This window comes from Mustela lutreola, chromosome 7 (genome assembly GCF_030435805.1).
Source record: "Mustela lutreola isolate mMusLut2 chromosome 7, mMusLut2.pri, whole genome shotgun sequence".
Taxonomy (NCBI): Eukaryota; Metazoa; Chordata; class Mammalia; order Carnivora; family Mustelidae; genus Mustela; species Mustela lutreola.
In genome coordinates, this window is record NC_081296.1 from 59,669,594 (window position 1) to 59,685,671 (window position 16,078).

The following is a 16,078-nucleotide window of genomic DNA, read 5'->3' on the forward strand; positions in this document are numbered from 1 at the left end:
TCAGGAAACTTGAATTTTAATTGAAAAGTAATTATCCATATAAAAATAAACCACAATATGTAGTACCATAGGAGACATACCAGATGTCCACTCTTGGCCAGGAAGGATACACGAGATTCCAGGAAATTCAGAGGCAACTTCATGAAAGAGAAAGGTCTTATGAGTTTTGAGAAAACACCTGCAGGAGTTTAGTAAGTTGAGAGGGGAGACGAAAGCTTTCTAAAAAGAGATAATAACTGATTGCTTATTTAGAGCAATCGGTTTTTACTAATCATAATTCCTCAATGATTTCAATTTTATAGATTTTCCCTCAAATATATGTAAGTTTGAGAAGGAAAAGGACCACTTCGTCTGGCTCCTATGTTTCCTAAAATATAGTTAATACTTCCCTGAAATAAAGCCACTTTCTCTGGTTCCTAATTTTTCACTGTTCCTATTTTTCTAGTCTACCATCTTTTTCTATGAAGTCAGCATGCACAAAGCAAGTCTCCAAATTCAAAACTAAGCATTAACACATTTCCCAATCACTCCCAAGAGAATGCCTGGTATTCTTGCTATAAACTTCCAGTAGAGGAGTATGGAAGCCTCATCTTAAGACTTACAATGGTCCATGGTTTAACTTCATGGAATTTTAGAAAACAAGAAGAAGCATATAAAAGGAAAAGAAAGGGCTGGGGGAGAAATAGTTCCAAGAGCAGCCAGTGTAGCAGGGAATTTACCCAGTTTCTACTTTCCAGGCTTCATGATATAATCGGTAATAATCGTCCATGCCCTTGTTAAAGTCAAAAAAGAAAATACAGATTTTTTTCACCATACTCCAGAAGTTTCTAAAGTATTTAATGGTGGAATCTTAGAGCTAGAAAATCATACATTATTTTTGTGGCACATATTTACTAAATACTCTCATATGTTTCATCCTTGTTATTACCTGTAGGGTAGATATACCTGACAGAAATATTTTTATATATAGATGCAAAATCTCAAAATCAGAGAAGTTAGTAACTTATCTATAAACATAGTAACTTAGTTTGAAATAAAAAACCAGACTTTCTGATTCCAAATCCAGTGCTGTTCTGACATATGCAAATATGGATATCTGTTCATGATCTAAAACAATTATTCCTGTTATGAACTTTGAGCAAGAATGCAAAAAAAAGTACACCTTAAGCTGACACAATTTATATGTCAATTATTATTTCAATAAATCTGGGGAAAAAAGAATTCCATTTTACTCAGAAGAATATTCCATCCCACCCACATAGATATTTAATATATACATAAATTAACTTACCCAAGATTTTATAGCTACTAGTGGCACACCCAAGCCTTAAACCTACATATGATTGCTACAAGTTACAGGGAAGGGAGAAAGCTGAATGCTGATTAGAATGGGAAAAAACAAAGTCCACCAACGTTTTGGTGCTAGTAAAAGACTCACCAGGGGTGCCTGAATGGCTCAGTCACTTAGGTGTCTGACTTTGGCTCAGGCCATGATGTCAGGGTTCTGGGATCCAGCCCTGTTGTCAGGATTCCTGCTCAGCAGGGAGTCTATCTGTCCCTCTTCCTCTGCTCTCCCTTCTCCTCCCCACCCACTCCTGCAAGTGCGTGCTCTCACAAATAAATAAAATCTTTTAAAAAAAGAAAAAAAGAATCACCAAGTCAAGGGACCATTTATTCATAAAAATCCATAGTAATTGAGAAACAAGTAATTACCCACCTAGAAAGAAAAATTTAGGAGCCATCCAAAATTTGAAGTCATGAGAAACAAAGATTTACTTAAAGGATAACATATAAAGAGCTAATGGAGGAAACATATGTCGCCAAAAAAGAACAAATACATAGTATTTGTCGTCATCATCATTATTATATTACTATTACTACTATTTTTACATATTATCTGCCTTTTAAAAGCCCTGCTTCAAAGTACAAAAAGCAGGGGGAAAGGAATGTCAAAGAATTAAGTAATAGCCTACTTTCACATGATAAAGAGTAATCAAAATTAGAAGACTAAGTAAAAGGCATAGATTTAGGGCTGAATATCATTGGTGCCATTAAAGAGAGAAAAAGTCAAACAGCAGAGAGAAAAATCAAGATTTTAGGGAGGTAACAGATGGTGTTAAGGTAGAGAAAGAAAAATCAGGAAATGACAATTTCAATAATGTAGGGGGAAAGTTCTGGGGTGGGAGTAGGAAAATAAGGCAATATGCTATGTGTAGAAAATTTATAGAGTACCAGAAATCTACAAAAATAGATACATTTTCCTAGCAACTGCGACAATCTTATTGAAGACGGGTATCATGAATTTAGTCAAAAGCTAGATGGAATCTTTTTGTGACACCATTCAGAAATGTTCAGGGACTTAATATCCAGAATTTTAGAGTAGCACATTTGTTTGGCACATTAAGCAGAATAGAGTATCAAAAAAGACAGAAATCCTTTGTTCACTTGTTTTGTTTCTTATATTCCACATGAGTGAAATTGCACGGTATTGGTCTTTCTCTGACTTATTTTGCTTACCATTATACTTTTTAGATCCATTCTGTGTTGTTGCAAATAGCAATTTATCCTTTTTGTGGCTGAATAATATTCCACATCCATTCATGTATCGATAAACACTTGGGCTGCTTCCATAATTTGGCTATTGTACGTAATGCTGCAATAACCATAGGGGTGCATGTATCATTTTGACTTTAAACAGAGAACAAACTGATGGTTATGAGAGCAGAGATGATTGGGGCAATGGGTAAAGTAGGTGAAGGGAATTAAGAGTACACTTATCACAATGAGCACTGAGCAATGTATAAAATTGTCAAATCACTGCACCTAAAACTAACCTAACACTGTTAACTATATGGAATTAAAATTAGAAACTTTGCTGTGCTGTGAAGTGTGTAAACCTGGTGATTCACAGACCTGTACCCCTGGAGATAAAAATATATGTTTATAAAAAATAAAAAATTTAAAAAATAATAAAATAAAATAAAATAAAATATATTCCCTTAAAAGAGAGAAAGAGACAGACATCCTTGGAAGTTTTAGGTCACACTAAAATTGTTTGACCAAATTACATACTGGACAATACAGCAAGTAAAGTCAAAGATGAGCTGACAGATGGAGATAACAGAATACAGATCAGAGATCTTAAAAGCAGGGACAGTAATTGTAACCTTGTGGTAACTCTTTTACTCTATCTCTCTCCCCTATCTTGATTCTCAAAACTGGACTCCCACTAAAAATCAACTTCACTACAACATTAGGACTATAGTTAATGCTGCTATATGATATATAAAAAAAGTTGTTTAGAGTTAATCCTAAGAGTTCTCATCACAAGAATTTTTTCTCTTTTCTTTTTATTTAATCTACAAGATTATCATTGTTAATGAAAACTATTATGGTAATCATTTCATAATACGTGTAAATCAATCCATCATACTGTATACCTTCAACTTATAGCAATGTATGTCAATTATTTCTCAAAAAAAAAACTAGAAAAAAATCAACTTTACTTTCTTTCATATGCCTTTCTCTATATAGTTGTCCCACACTTCTTTCCTATATAATTTCTGTTCCTGCTCATTTTATTATATCTTTCCTCTATGGAAGCATAGGAATCTGTGAAGGAATTTTTCTTCTGATAGAAGATGGTCCACCAAGCCCTCAGTTCCTCTTCACTAGACCACCTACCTAATCTATCAAAAGATCTTGGGTGGCAGCATAATCAGGGAGTCAGAGAAGTTCCACCGACTGGAACACCGACTGCTCCTATGTATAAGCATTGCCCATATCCTTCCACCCACCCTCCCCAGGGCAAGGAGCTAAATGAAACTCTGTTGTTTTGAGAAAACCATCTAATTACAGCAGAAGGATGTAACTAAGTGATGAATAGAGTTGCAGGATTTTCAAACAGATCATCAGGCCAAGGGAACTGCTGCATAGGATTACAAGGGATAAAGGAAAGAGGTTTACAATTTTCTTGTAAAAAGTAAAGCTTTGCTGTTCTATTTCTTACATACTTTCTATCTTTATTTTAGGATATGACCCAGGAAAATATCTAATAAAAGATGCATTATCTAATTTTTAAATGGAAAAAAACTCCAAAACTTTTATGAAAAAAAGTTGTAGAACTTAGAAATCTTGACACATTTTGTCAACTCAGTCTCTGTGTATTCAAAGGTCCAAACAACAATTAAGAGCAACAAGCATGAGTAAATATGAAAGACTTAGAATAAGTCTTTATTCTAAGATAAGAACACGTGGAGTAGAAACAGATTAGGACAAGAGACATAGAGATGGAGATGGAGAGATGTGTGCACAAACCCTTTACTTTCCGGAGAAACAATAAAGAATCAATTAAAAGAAGTCAGAGTGCAGAAAATCTGAATACTATAAGATAACTCATGCAAAAACTGTTAATACAAGGATACATAATTGAGTACATTAAGATTATTACATTCAAAATAAGACCCAAAATACAATTGTCTTGGATATTACATATATTAAATATGAAAAACATTAAAATAAAATACATTTTTTTTATTTTTTGTTGTTGGTTTTTTTTAGATTGAAATATAATTAACATATAGTATTTTAGTAGTTTCAGGTAAACACTATAGTGATTCAACAATACTAAATAATACTTAGTGCTCATAAAGGTAAGTGTGCTCTTGATTCCCTTCATTTATTTCTTTTTTTTTTTTTACTTTTTTTTTTTAAATTTTTTATTTTTTATAACCATATATTTTTATCCCCAGGGGTACAGGTCTGTGAATCACCAGGTTTACACACTTCACAGCACTCACCAAAGCACATACCCTCCCCAATGTCCATAATCCCACCCCCTTCTCCCAAACCCCCTCCCCCCAGCAACCCTCAGTGTGTTTTCTGAGATTAAGAGTCACTTATAGTTTGTCTCCCTCCCAATCCCATCTTGTTTCATTGATTCTACTCCTACCCACTTAAGCCCCCATGTTGCATCACCACTTCCTCATATGAGGGAGATCATATGATAGTTGTCTTTCTCTGCTTGACTTATTTCACTAAGCATGATACGCTCTAGTTCCATCCATGTTGTCGCAAATGGCAAGATTTCATTTCTTTTGATGGCTGCATAGTATTCCATTGTGTATATATACCACATCTTCTTGATCCATTCATCTGTTGATGGACATCTAGGTTCTTTCCATAGTTAGGCTATTGTGGACATTGCTGCTATAAACATTCGGGTGCACGTGCCCCTTTGGATCACTATGTTTTTATTTTTAGGGTAAATACCCAGTAGTGCAATTGCTGGGTCATAGAGCAGTTCTATTTTCAACATTTTGAGGAACCTCCATGCTGTTTTCCAGAGTGGCTGCACCAGCTTGCATTCCCACCAACAGTGGAGGAGGGTTCCCCTTTCTCCGCATCCTCACCAGCATCTGTCATTTCCTGACTTGTTGATTTTAGACATTCTGACTGGTGTGAGGTGATATCTCATTGTGGTTTTGATTTGTATTTCCCTGATGCCGAGTGATATGGAGCACTTTTTCATGTGTCTGTTGGCCATCTGGATGTCTTCTTTGCAGAAATGTCTGTTCATGTCCTCTGCCCATTTCTTGATTGGATTATTTGTTCTTTGGGTGTTGAGTTTGCTAAATTTTTTATAGATTCTGAACACTAGTCCTTTATCTGATATGTCGTTTGCAAATATCTTCTCCCATTCTGTCAGCTGTCTTTTGGTTTTGTTAACTGTTTCCTTTGCTGTGCAAAAGCTTTTGATCTTGATGAACACCCAATAGTTCATTTTTTCCCTTGCTTCCCTTGCCTTTGGCGATGTTCCTAGGAAGATGTTGCTGTGGCTGAGGTCGAAGAGGTTGCTGCCTGTGTTCTCCTCAAGGATTTTGATGGATTCCTTTCGCACATTGAGGTCCTTCATCCATTTTGAGTCTATTTTTGTGTGTGGTGTAAGGAAATGGTCCAATTTAATTTTTCTGCATGTGGCTGTCCAATTTTCCCAGCACCATTTATTGAAGAGGCTGTCTTTTTTCCATTGGATATTCTTTCCTGCTTTGTCGAAGATTATTTGACCATAGAGTTGAGGGTCTATTTCTGGACTCTCTATTCTGTTCCATTGATCTATGTGTCTGTTTTTGTGCCAGTACCATGCTGTCTTGTTGATGACAGCTTTGTAATAGAGCTTGAAGTCTGGAATTGTGATGCCACCAATTTTGGCTTTCTTTTTCAATATCCCTTTGGCTATTCTAGGTCTTTTCTGGTTCCATATAAATTTTAGAATTATTTGTTCCATTTCCTTGAAAAAGATGGGTGGTACTTTGATAGGAATTGCATTAAATGTGTAGATTGCTTTAGGTAGCATAGACATTTTCACAATATTTATTCTTCCAATCCAGGAGCATGGAACATTTCTTTTTGTGTCTTCCTCAATTTCTTTCATGAGTACTTTATAGTTTTCTGAGTATAGATTCTGTGCCTCTTTGGTTAGGTTTATTCCTAGGTATCTTATGGTTTGGGGTACAATTGTAAATGGGATGGACTCCTTAATTTCTCTTTCTTCTGTCTTGCTGTTGGTGTAGAGAAATGCAACTGATTTCTGTGCATTGATTTTATATCCTGACACTTTACTGAATTCCTGTACAAGTTCTAGCAGTTTTGGAGTGGAGTCTTTGGGTTTTCCACATATAGTATCATATCATCTGCGAAGAGTGATAATTTGACTTCTTCTTTGCCGATTTGGATGCCTCTAATTTCCTTTTGTTGTCTGATTGCTGAGGCTAGGACCTCTAGTACTATGTTGAATAGCAGTGGTGATAATGGACATCCCTGCCGTGTTCCTGACCTTAGAGGAAAAGCTTTCAGTTTTTCTCCATTGAGAATGATATTTGCGGTGGGTTTTTCATAGATGGCTTTGATGATATTGAGGTATGTGCCCTCTATCCCTACACTTTGAAGAGTTTTGATCAGGAAGGGATGCTGTACTTTGTCAAATGCTTTTTCAGCATCTATTGAGAGTATCATATGGTTCTTGTTCTTTCTTTTATTGATGTGTTGTATCACATTGACTGATTTGCGGATGTTGAACCAACCTTGCAGCCCTGGAATAAATCCCACTTGGTCATGGTGAAAAATCCTTTTAATGTACTTTTGAATCCTATTGCCTAGTATTTTGTTGAGTATTTTCGCATCTGTGTTCATCAAGGATATCGGTCTATAGCTCTCTTTTTTGGTGGGATCCTTGTCTGGTTTTGGGATCAAGGTGATGCTGGCCTCATAAAATGAGTTTGGAAGTTTTCCTTCCATTTCTATTTTTTGGAACAGTTTCAGGAGAATAGGAATTAGTTCTTCTTTAAATGTTTGGTAGAATTCCCCCGGGAAGCCGTCTGGCCCTGGGCTTTTGTTTGTTTGGAGATTTTTAATGACTGTTTCAATCTCCTTACTGGTTATTGGTCTGTTCAGACTTTCTATTTCTTCCTGGTTCAGTTGTGGTAGTTTATATGTTTCTAGGAATGCATCCATTTCTTCCAGATTGTCAAATTTGTTGGCGTAGAGTTGCTCATAGTATGTTCTTATAATAGTTTGTATTTCTTTGGTGTTAGTTGTGATCTCTCCTCTTTCATTCATGATTTTATTTATTTGGGTCCTTTCTCTTTTCTTTTTGATAAGTCGGGCCAGGGGTTTATCAATTTTATTAATTCTTTCAAAGAACCAGCTCCTAGTTTCGTTGATTTGCTCTATTGTTTTTTTGGTTTCTATTTCATTGATTTCTGCTCTGATCTTTATGATTTCTCTTCTCCTGCTGGGCTTAGGGCTTCTTTCTTGTTCTTTCTCCAGCTCCTTTAGGTGGAGGGTTAGGTTGTGTACCTGAGACCTTTCTTGTTTCTTGAGAAAGGCTTGTACCACTATATATTTTCTTCTCAGGACTGCCTTTGTTGTGTCCCACAGATTTTGAACTGTTGTATTTTCATTGTCATTTGTTTCCATGATTTTTTTCAATTCTTCTTTAATTTCCCGGTTGACCCATTCATTCTTTAGAAGGATGCTGTTTAGTCTCCATGTATTTGGGTGCTTTCCAAACTTCCTTTTGTGGTTGAGTTCTAGCTTTAGAGCATTGTGGTCTGAAAATATGCAGGGAATGATCCCAATCTTTTGATACCAGTTGAGTCCTGATTTAGGACCGAGGATGTGATCTATTCTGGAGAATGTTCCATGTGCATTAGAGAAGAATGTGTATTCTGTTGCTTTGGGATGAAATGTCCTGAATATATCTGTGATGTCCATCTGGTCCAGTGTGTCGTTTAAGGCCTTTATTTTCTTGCTGATCTTTTGCTTGGATGATCTGTCCATTTCAGTGAGGGGAGTGTTAAAGTCCCCTACTATTATTGTATTATTGTTGATGTGTTTCTTTGATTTTGTTATTAATTGGTTTATATAGATAGGAGGGCTGTCAGGCCAGGTGAAGACATCCAATCAGTGGGGCGTGCATATATCCACTGAGGTGAGCTTAAATCCCATTGGCCACCTGTGTGTAGACAGGGCTCAACCACCCCTATAAAGGTTAGTCTGCAAGGCTGAGGCTGGGGAGGAGTAGGAGAGCCGTTGGAGGAGTAGAAGAGCCCTCAGAGGAGTAGAAGAGCCCTTGGAGGAGTAGGAGAGCCGTCAGAGCTCTTTTAAGAGCTGTAAGAGCTGTCAGAGCTGACAGAGCTCTTGTCAGAGCTGTCAGAGCCATCAGAGCCGCCAGCGGCCCTGCCGCCGCCCCGAGCCGCGGCCTCAGGGAGTGGCCTCGCTGGAGCAGCCCCGTCCAGGGGGGAGGCCCTGTCTGTGGATCAGCCTCGTCCACAGAGTTGCCACGTTGGGAGTGGCCTTGCCGAGGTCATCATCATCACCTTTTCATAAGAGACAGCTTTGACCGGTCAGTTTGATTCTTGATGCTTGGCACGAAATAAAGCCTTGCTTGACCTTGGCTTTGTATCAGTCTGGTTCTTTTGATCACAGACCCCAACAATAATAAAGCATGATGTTAACAAATACATCAATTATAGGGCAGGACAGCCTGAAAATAGTAATATGGTTATCCTGAGAAACAAATTTACATCATTACCTATTATGTGACATATATTACTGACATGGTTGTGTAGGAACTGAAAAGTAAGGCCTAGATCTTTGATTTCTAAACCATTAATAAAAAACCATTAATATAAAAGTTCCTCTCTTTTTTTTGGGGGGGGGGATTGTCACCCATTATTCAGTGAGAACAAAAGAGATCACGGAATGAGTGAGGAAGGTCTGTGAACATGCAGTTATGACAGATAGTAGGAAGATGGTCTCCCCCCCCCCCCATTCTAGTTCAAGATGGTGATGATCGTGCCTGAACACACCCCCACAAATACACTTATCTACATCACCCATGGAACAGCTTCTGAAGAAGAAAAACAAACAAACAAAAAAGGCCTGAAAACTGATTCCTATGCCAACAGGAGAAGGCCCATATCTCAGTGGGTAGGAGAGGCTGGGACACAAGGTAACCATAAACCCCAACCCCAGCACCACAACTGGGCAGGAAGTCAAAACTCAGATCTTCCCTGAATGGTGAAGGGTTTGAACCCCACATCCATCACCCCCACTTTTAAGATCGGCACCTGCCAAGACCCCAAAACATCTGGTTTTGAAAAACAACAAGGCTGACCCCCACAAGGCCCACAAGGTTAGAATGACCTGAAAAACAGCTCTTAAGGGGCTCATGCTCTTGGACTCACCTGCCTCAGGGCCCAGTGTGGAGGCGGCCGAGGGAGGGAAAACCAGACTTCCCATGTAAGAGGCGCTCTTGTTTCTTTATTGTCTTGGAGCATTGGCGTGAGGGGCAGGCATCTGATTTAACACACATCTGGAGGCTCGCGGGGGTCCTCTCCAGCGACAGAGATGGGCGGGTGCCATCTTGGCGTTTCCCTCTGCCCAGCCCGAGCGCCATTCTCTCGTGGAGAGGTTTTCCTTGCGTCTTGTGTGCTTGTCTTTGTGGCCACCGCCTGGGGATGCCCTTGATGTGGGGGCTCTGGTGACCAGGGGTGCTAGTGTTCCTGGATCCCACAGGACTCTAACAATCAGAGAGACAGTTCTAGGGCTACCTCCCCCAAGGCACAGCGCAGGCTGAGGTAGCCCAGCGTTTCTGTGAAAAAGTCCCCTTTGCTTGTTCTGAAGCTTCTGCCTGAGGGGCGGGCTTCAGGTTTGGCGCACGTGTAGGGGCCTGATGATCAACCAGATCGCTTGCTCTCCGGCTCTCAGGGAGTGTTGCAGCTGCGCATCGTTTCTTTGCTCTCCCTCTCCCTCGCTGCAGCTCACTGGTATCTCCCAGACACGCGCTTACACATTCATCCGGAGCGCTGATTTTTGTGACTGCCGCTCAGATCGTCTAGCACTAGCGGTTCACAACCTTATGCTTGTGCTCTCATAAAACCGTATGTATATGCATTTCTTTTGTTTTGTTTTTGTTTTATTTCATTTTGTTCCAGCTTTATAACATATAACTGACATAAAATATTGTAGAAGCTTAAGGTGTATTATGTGATAATTTGATACACTTATATATAATCATTGCAAAATAATTATCACAATAGGCTTAGTGAACACTTCCATCATCTCATAAAATTACCATTTTTTATTTTGGTGGTGTATACTTGCATACTTCAACAGCTACTGCGTGGGTGTCTGGCTTCCAATCAGCCTGAATCTAAGTGCTGTTTGAGATCCTCAGTTCTGAGACCCAGAAAGCCTTGGCACACCCTCACTACTGGCAGCTATTGAAATAGAATAGGCTCAAGGTGCCTGGGTGTCTCAATCCGTTAATCAGCAGCCCTCCGCTGGGGCCCTGATCCCCAGGTCCTGGGATGGGCCTCGGTGGGGGCCCTGCTGCTCCTTCTCCCTCTGTCCTTCTTCCTGCTCATTGTCTCTCGCTCTTGCTCTTGCTCTCAGATGAATAGATAAAATCTTTAAACACATATATAATAGGCTCAGTTTTCTCATCTGTTAATGAGGATAAGACTTCTTTCACCTTCATGCTGATGCAGCGAACACAGATGTGAACTGTTCAGATGTCCCTTAGAAGAAGGACTTGTTCTGTAACTCACTGGTTAAGCGCCCACCTCCATCTCACCTCAGGTCTTGCTCTCAGGGCTGTGAGTCCAAACCTTGCCTTGGAGTTCCACAACAGGCATGGAGCCTGCTTAAGAAAAGGGTGGGGGGGCGGCACCTGGGCAGCTCAGTTGAGTCACTGAACTCTTGGTTTCCACTCAGGTCATGATCTCAGAGTCTGAGCTGGGGTCCAGGCTGGGCAGGGAGTCAGCTTGAGTATTTCTCCCCCTTTATTCCTCCCCCATCACATGCACACAAGCCAACCTACTCTTGCTCTCTTTCTCTCTCTCTCCCAAATAAATAAATAATTCTTTTTTAAAAAGAAGAAAGATGGGCGCCTGGGTGGCTCAGTGGGTTAAGCCGCTGCCTTTGGCTCAGGTCATGATCTCGGGGTCCCGGGATCGAGTCCCGCATCGGGCTCTCTGCTCAGCAGGGAGCCTGCTTCCTCCTCTCTCTCTCTCTCTCTGCCTCTCTGCCTACTTGTGGTCTCTGTATGTCAAATAAATAAATAAAATCTTTAAAAAAAAAAAAAAAAGAAGAAGAAGAAGAAAGACATGTTGCTCCAGCCATCAGCTCCCGAAGGATTGTTTTCAAAGCATGTCCTCATCCAAAGACTGATTGCTGTGGGGATGGAAGGATGTGTGCACCCATCTTAGCGTTCTGCAGTGTAGCCCTAACAGACTAGACAAGACTTTCTCATGTCTACAGTATAATTTGACTTCTCACTCTGCTTAATCTACGTCTTCTCTTTCTCTGCCACAATTAGTGATCCCTATAAAATACCCTGCATGCCAAATCTTAAATATATGTCTATATCTATATCTATGTGTGTGTGTATAGTGGACTGCTTGGATGATCACAAAGGTTTGAGAGACAATAGTGAGAGATGGGGTGGGAATGAACAATAAGTTCTCTCTCCTGCATGAGGCCCCTCCTTCAAGACTGGAAGAGGAATGTTTTATTTAATGTATAGAAACCAACAGAGAGAGACAAGAGAAGTGAAAAGAGGAATATGTTCCAAACAAAAGATCAAAATAAGACCTCAGAAAGATGGTCCTATCTGACCATCTTTCTGACCAAAGCCAATAGAGGATTGGCTTTTAGGAAGAGAAAATTAATCAATAGTCACTTGGAAATGTTGTGTTTCAATAAAGCCATTTAGTAATCTTTTTTTTCTAAAATCCAAAGTTGACCGAACACTCGCTACTTTGCCATCTTCATCTCTCTGTTCCTGAATGTGTAGATGTATATATGACTGGATTTAGAAAAGGAGTTAAAACTGCATCAGATCTGGCTATAAACTTGTCCAGGTGTGTTGAAGGAGAGGACCACATATGGAAAAAAATCAGTGGACCAGAGACTAAAATCACCACAATAATATGAGCTGACAGAGAAAAAGGAGCTTTGAATGAACTTCCTGTAGAGTGTTCCTGAAGTGTGGCTAGGACAAAGATACAAGAAAGGGTAAGCAAGAAGAAAGCAGCCAAGGAAATGAACCCACTATAGAAGGAACAATGAACACCAGTTTATAAGTATCTGTACAGCCAAAGTAGATTAGCCAAGGTATGTTACAGTAAAAGCTATCTAATACATTGAGCTACAGAGGGGCGAGCTTACCACAAAAGCCGGTTGGGCCAATATGTGAATGAGACCGTGGTCCAGACAACCACAAAAATCAAAATACATGTTCTTGGCTCATGATGGTCAGGTAATGGTGAGGTTTTCATATGGCTATATATCTGTCAAAGGCCCTGGAAATGAGAAGTACATCTCATTGCCTCTAACTGCATGGCAAAAGAAGATCTGAGCTAGATAGTCCCCAAAGCAGAGGACTTTCTGCTTCCTGAAAAGATCACAAAGCATCTCGGCTGCTGCAGTGAAGAAAAATGTCAGGTCAGTGATGGAGAGATTGGCTAACAGAAGATACATGGTGGGGTATAAGGGTCAGAAGTCACAATGACTTCTCCTACTAGAAGGTTTACCCTTACCCTACTAGAAGGTTTCCCATCATCCTAGACACATATAAGAGACAAGAATAGCAAAAAAAAAAAAAAAAAAAGCTGGATCTCCCAGGAATTGGAGAGTCCTAGGAACATAAACTCAGACACCCCAGGGTTATTGGCTCCATCCATTGGCTTATTTGGTAGGTTCATGCTCCTGATACCTAAAGAAAGTGACAGAATTCAAATTAATACTATTACATTAATATCCTCCATGGAAAAAGTATATGAAATTTGAAAGTCGGATATTACCTGAGCATTTCACAAAATCAAATATCTTTTTGGCCACTATTACTATAGTTACATATGATAGTAAATGTGTTGCCAAATAGCCTTCCTAACACAAGGAATGGTGCCTAGGAAAATTTATTTAGATGACAAGTCTTTTACATCCCATGTAAATTATTTTTTCTGATCACTTTTTGGGAATAGCAGCTAACTGAAATTTAGGTATCTAAGCAAATGGGAGTTTTGATAGTATAAAAACCCAAATAAATTTGGAATATCTGGTACTGTCCAAATATAATGAGCTTCAAAGAGGTATATCAGAAAGAATAGCACAAGGAACTGCTGAATAAACAGGAGAATTTACTTGAACCTCTTTCTCATTAAGAAAAAAAAAGATATTGGGGAGAATAACAAGGTGGACCATTGTTCATGTTGATGGTCAAATTAGCTAAGACTTAATGCGTGAGGCAGAGACAGCATGGGGGACACAGTGGCATGGAAAATGCTTCTGGCAGAAGGAAATCAGACAAATCCTGGAGGCAGGAGAGATTCATGCCTCATTTACCCTTCAAAACATGCTCAAAGATTTCCTTTTCCAGTCCTCCCAGGGTTGACCTCCAGCACATACTGATGAGTCCATATATTTTTGGTGTTTTCAGATGCTGATCCAAGTAACCCAGGAAAAAAATGTACATAAAAATAAAATCAGTGATTTATTTAAATCCATTTCAAGTTAATTTCTGTGAATGCTATAAGATAGAGACCTAGTTTCATTCTTTTGCATGTGAATATCCAAGTATCCAGCACTATTTATTGAAAAGAATGTCTTCTCCAGTGAGTAAAATGTTAATAGTAGAACCTAAGTGTGGGTAGGCAGATATTTACCATAAAATTCCTTCATCTTTGTAGTATGTTTGAAATACTTTCAAAATAAAATATTCCAAAGGAAAGGGAGAAACATATCTAATAAAATGATGATGTTCTACCAAAAAATGGCATACAAAGTACAATCTCCAAAATCTCCTAAAGTCATTTGGGGAAAAAACAAAAAAACTAAAGTCTCCTAGAGTGTAAGTCTCTTGAAATCCAGGATCTAAACATGGAGTTTATTCATTCAACCTATTTTTTGACCATTACCATATGCTAGTTCCTAGGCAAGGAGCTCAGAGCCCGGTAAAGAGACACACACATGCAAAAAAGAAATTTAACCCAATCTGGATAATATCTATATTGTAATGCACATTCAATGCAGTGGGTAGTAACATAGAAGGAAGAAGCCCTAATTCTACCTGGGGGAATCTGGGCAGACTGACTACCCAGGGAAGGTAACATTTGAGTAGAGACTGAGAGAGGAATGAATGGGAAGTGAGGGTTTAGGTTGCATGGAAGACATTCCAGGAAGAATTCCAGGAGGAATGCAGATGTGACATAGCATGTTTGATATGTTTCAGAAACTATAGTCATTTAGTACTAATGAAACATTAAGTACAGGGTAGAGGGTAGTAGGTGAAGACACAAGGAGCTTTTTAAAAATATTGTGCCCACCCCAGGCCAATTAAATCAGAATCTTTGAGAGATGGGTCAAGAGTCCAAGTATTTTTTGAAAGCACATCAGGTCATTCTAATGCACAGCTACTATGGAAAACCACTGCTCTATTCTATGCTTCTCTTTATACTCCCATAGAATCTTAAAAAAAAAAAAAAAAAAAAAAGAATCTTGGGCATCTCCTTTTCTTTCTTTCTTTCTTTCTTTCTTTCTTGAGAGGAAAGGGGGCAAGGACAGAGGGAGAGAATCCCAAGCATGTTCCATGCCCAGCAGAGAGCTGATGTGGGGCTCAGTCTCACAACCCTGAGATCACGACCTGAGCCAAAATCAAGAGTCAGACACTTATCCCACTGAGCCACCCAGGCACCCTTCTATGTGCATCCCTTTTTCACTATACTCACCTCACAGTGTTGAAACTCTTTCTCTGTATCTCATAGAAAAGAAGCTCCTCAATGGCGGGGATGCTTTCTTATTTTTCTCTTTATTTCCAGTGCCTTGCATACTTTCTGGCAATTAGTAAATATAAGTGTTTGTTGAACTAAGCAGAACTAAAATATAAAGGATAAAATTAGACCAAGCCCAAATATTAATCTGTCTCAGTATCTCCCCAAAGGCCATTCATGTCCATGACCCACAAACTCCCTTTCATTCACTAGTGATGACAGATAACATATGCTTTATGAAACACACGTATAATCAGTCAGCTCAATAATACATTATCCTTAAGCTCTAGAGTAGTCTGAAACTGAACAATTGCAAACCATGTAATTCTCTATTTCATTTTAGCTAGAAAAATGTATATATTAGTTAATAAAATCTTAATTTTAATATAAACAAATGCTAATTTGAAAACTCAAAATCTCACAAAATGACTTGATAGCAGAAAAATTATCAACTAACATTATTTAATTTTTAAATAAATTTTAATTATATAGAAAACACATGAGTCAATTATCACTTTAAAAACAAGAATACCACAGATAAAGCCAAAGACCTTTTGATCATAACCCTTAATCAGGACCTCTGCCCTTTTCTCTAAGGGTAAATGTCATGTGACATATATACTTGCAGACCTTTTTATGTTCTATATTTATATCTCTTCCCTGTGTAAATACATATGGCTCTAGTTAATTTCTTTTTTTTTTTTTAGATATTTTATGGATATTTCAGGGCATTAATCAAAGTC

The 16,078-nt window shown here is 38.9% G+C and overlaps 1 pseudogene; it reads right to left on the bottom strand.

The window, feature by feature from the left end:
- Positions 1 to 12,276: 12,276 nt before the first annotated feature.
- On the bottom strand, positions 12,277 to 13,047 carry LOC131837161 (olfactory receptor 4F6-like; annotated as a pseudogene).
- Between the last annotated feature and the right edge of the window lie 3,031 nt (positions 13,048 to 16,078).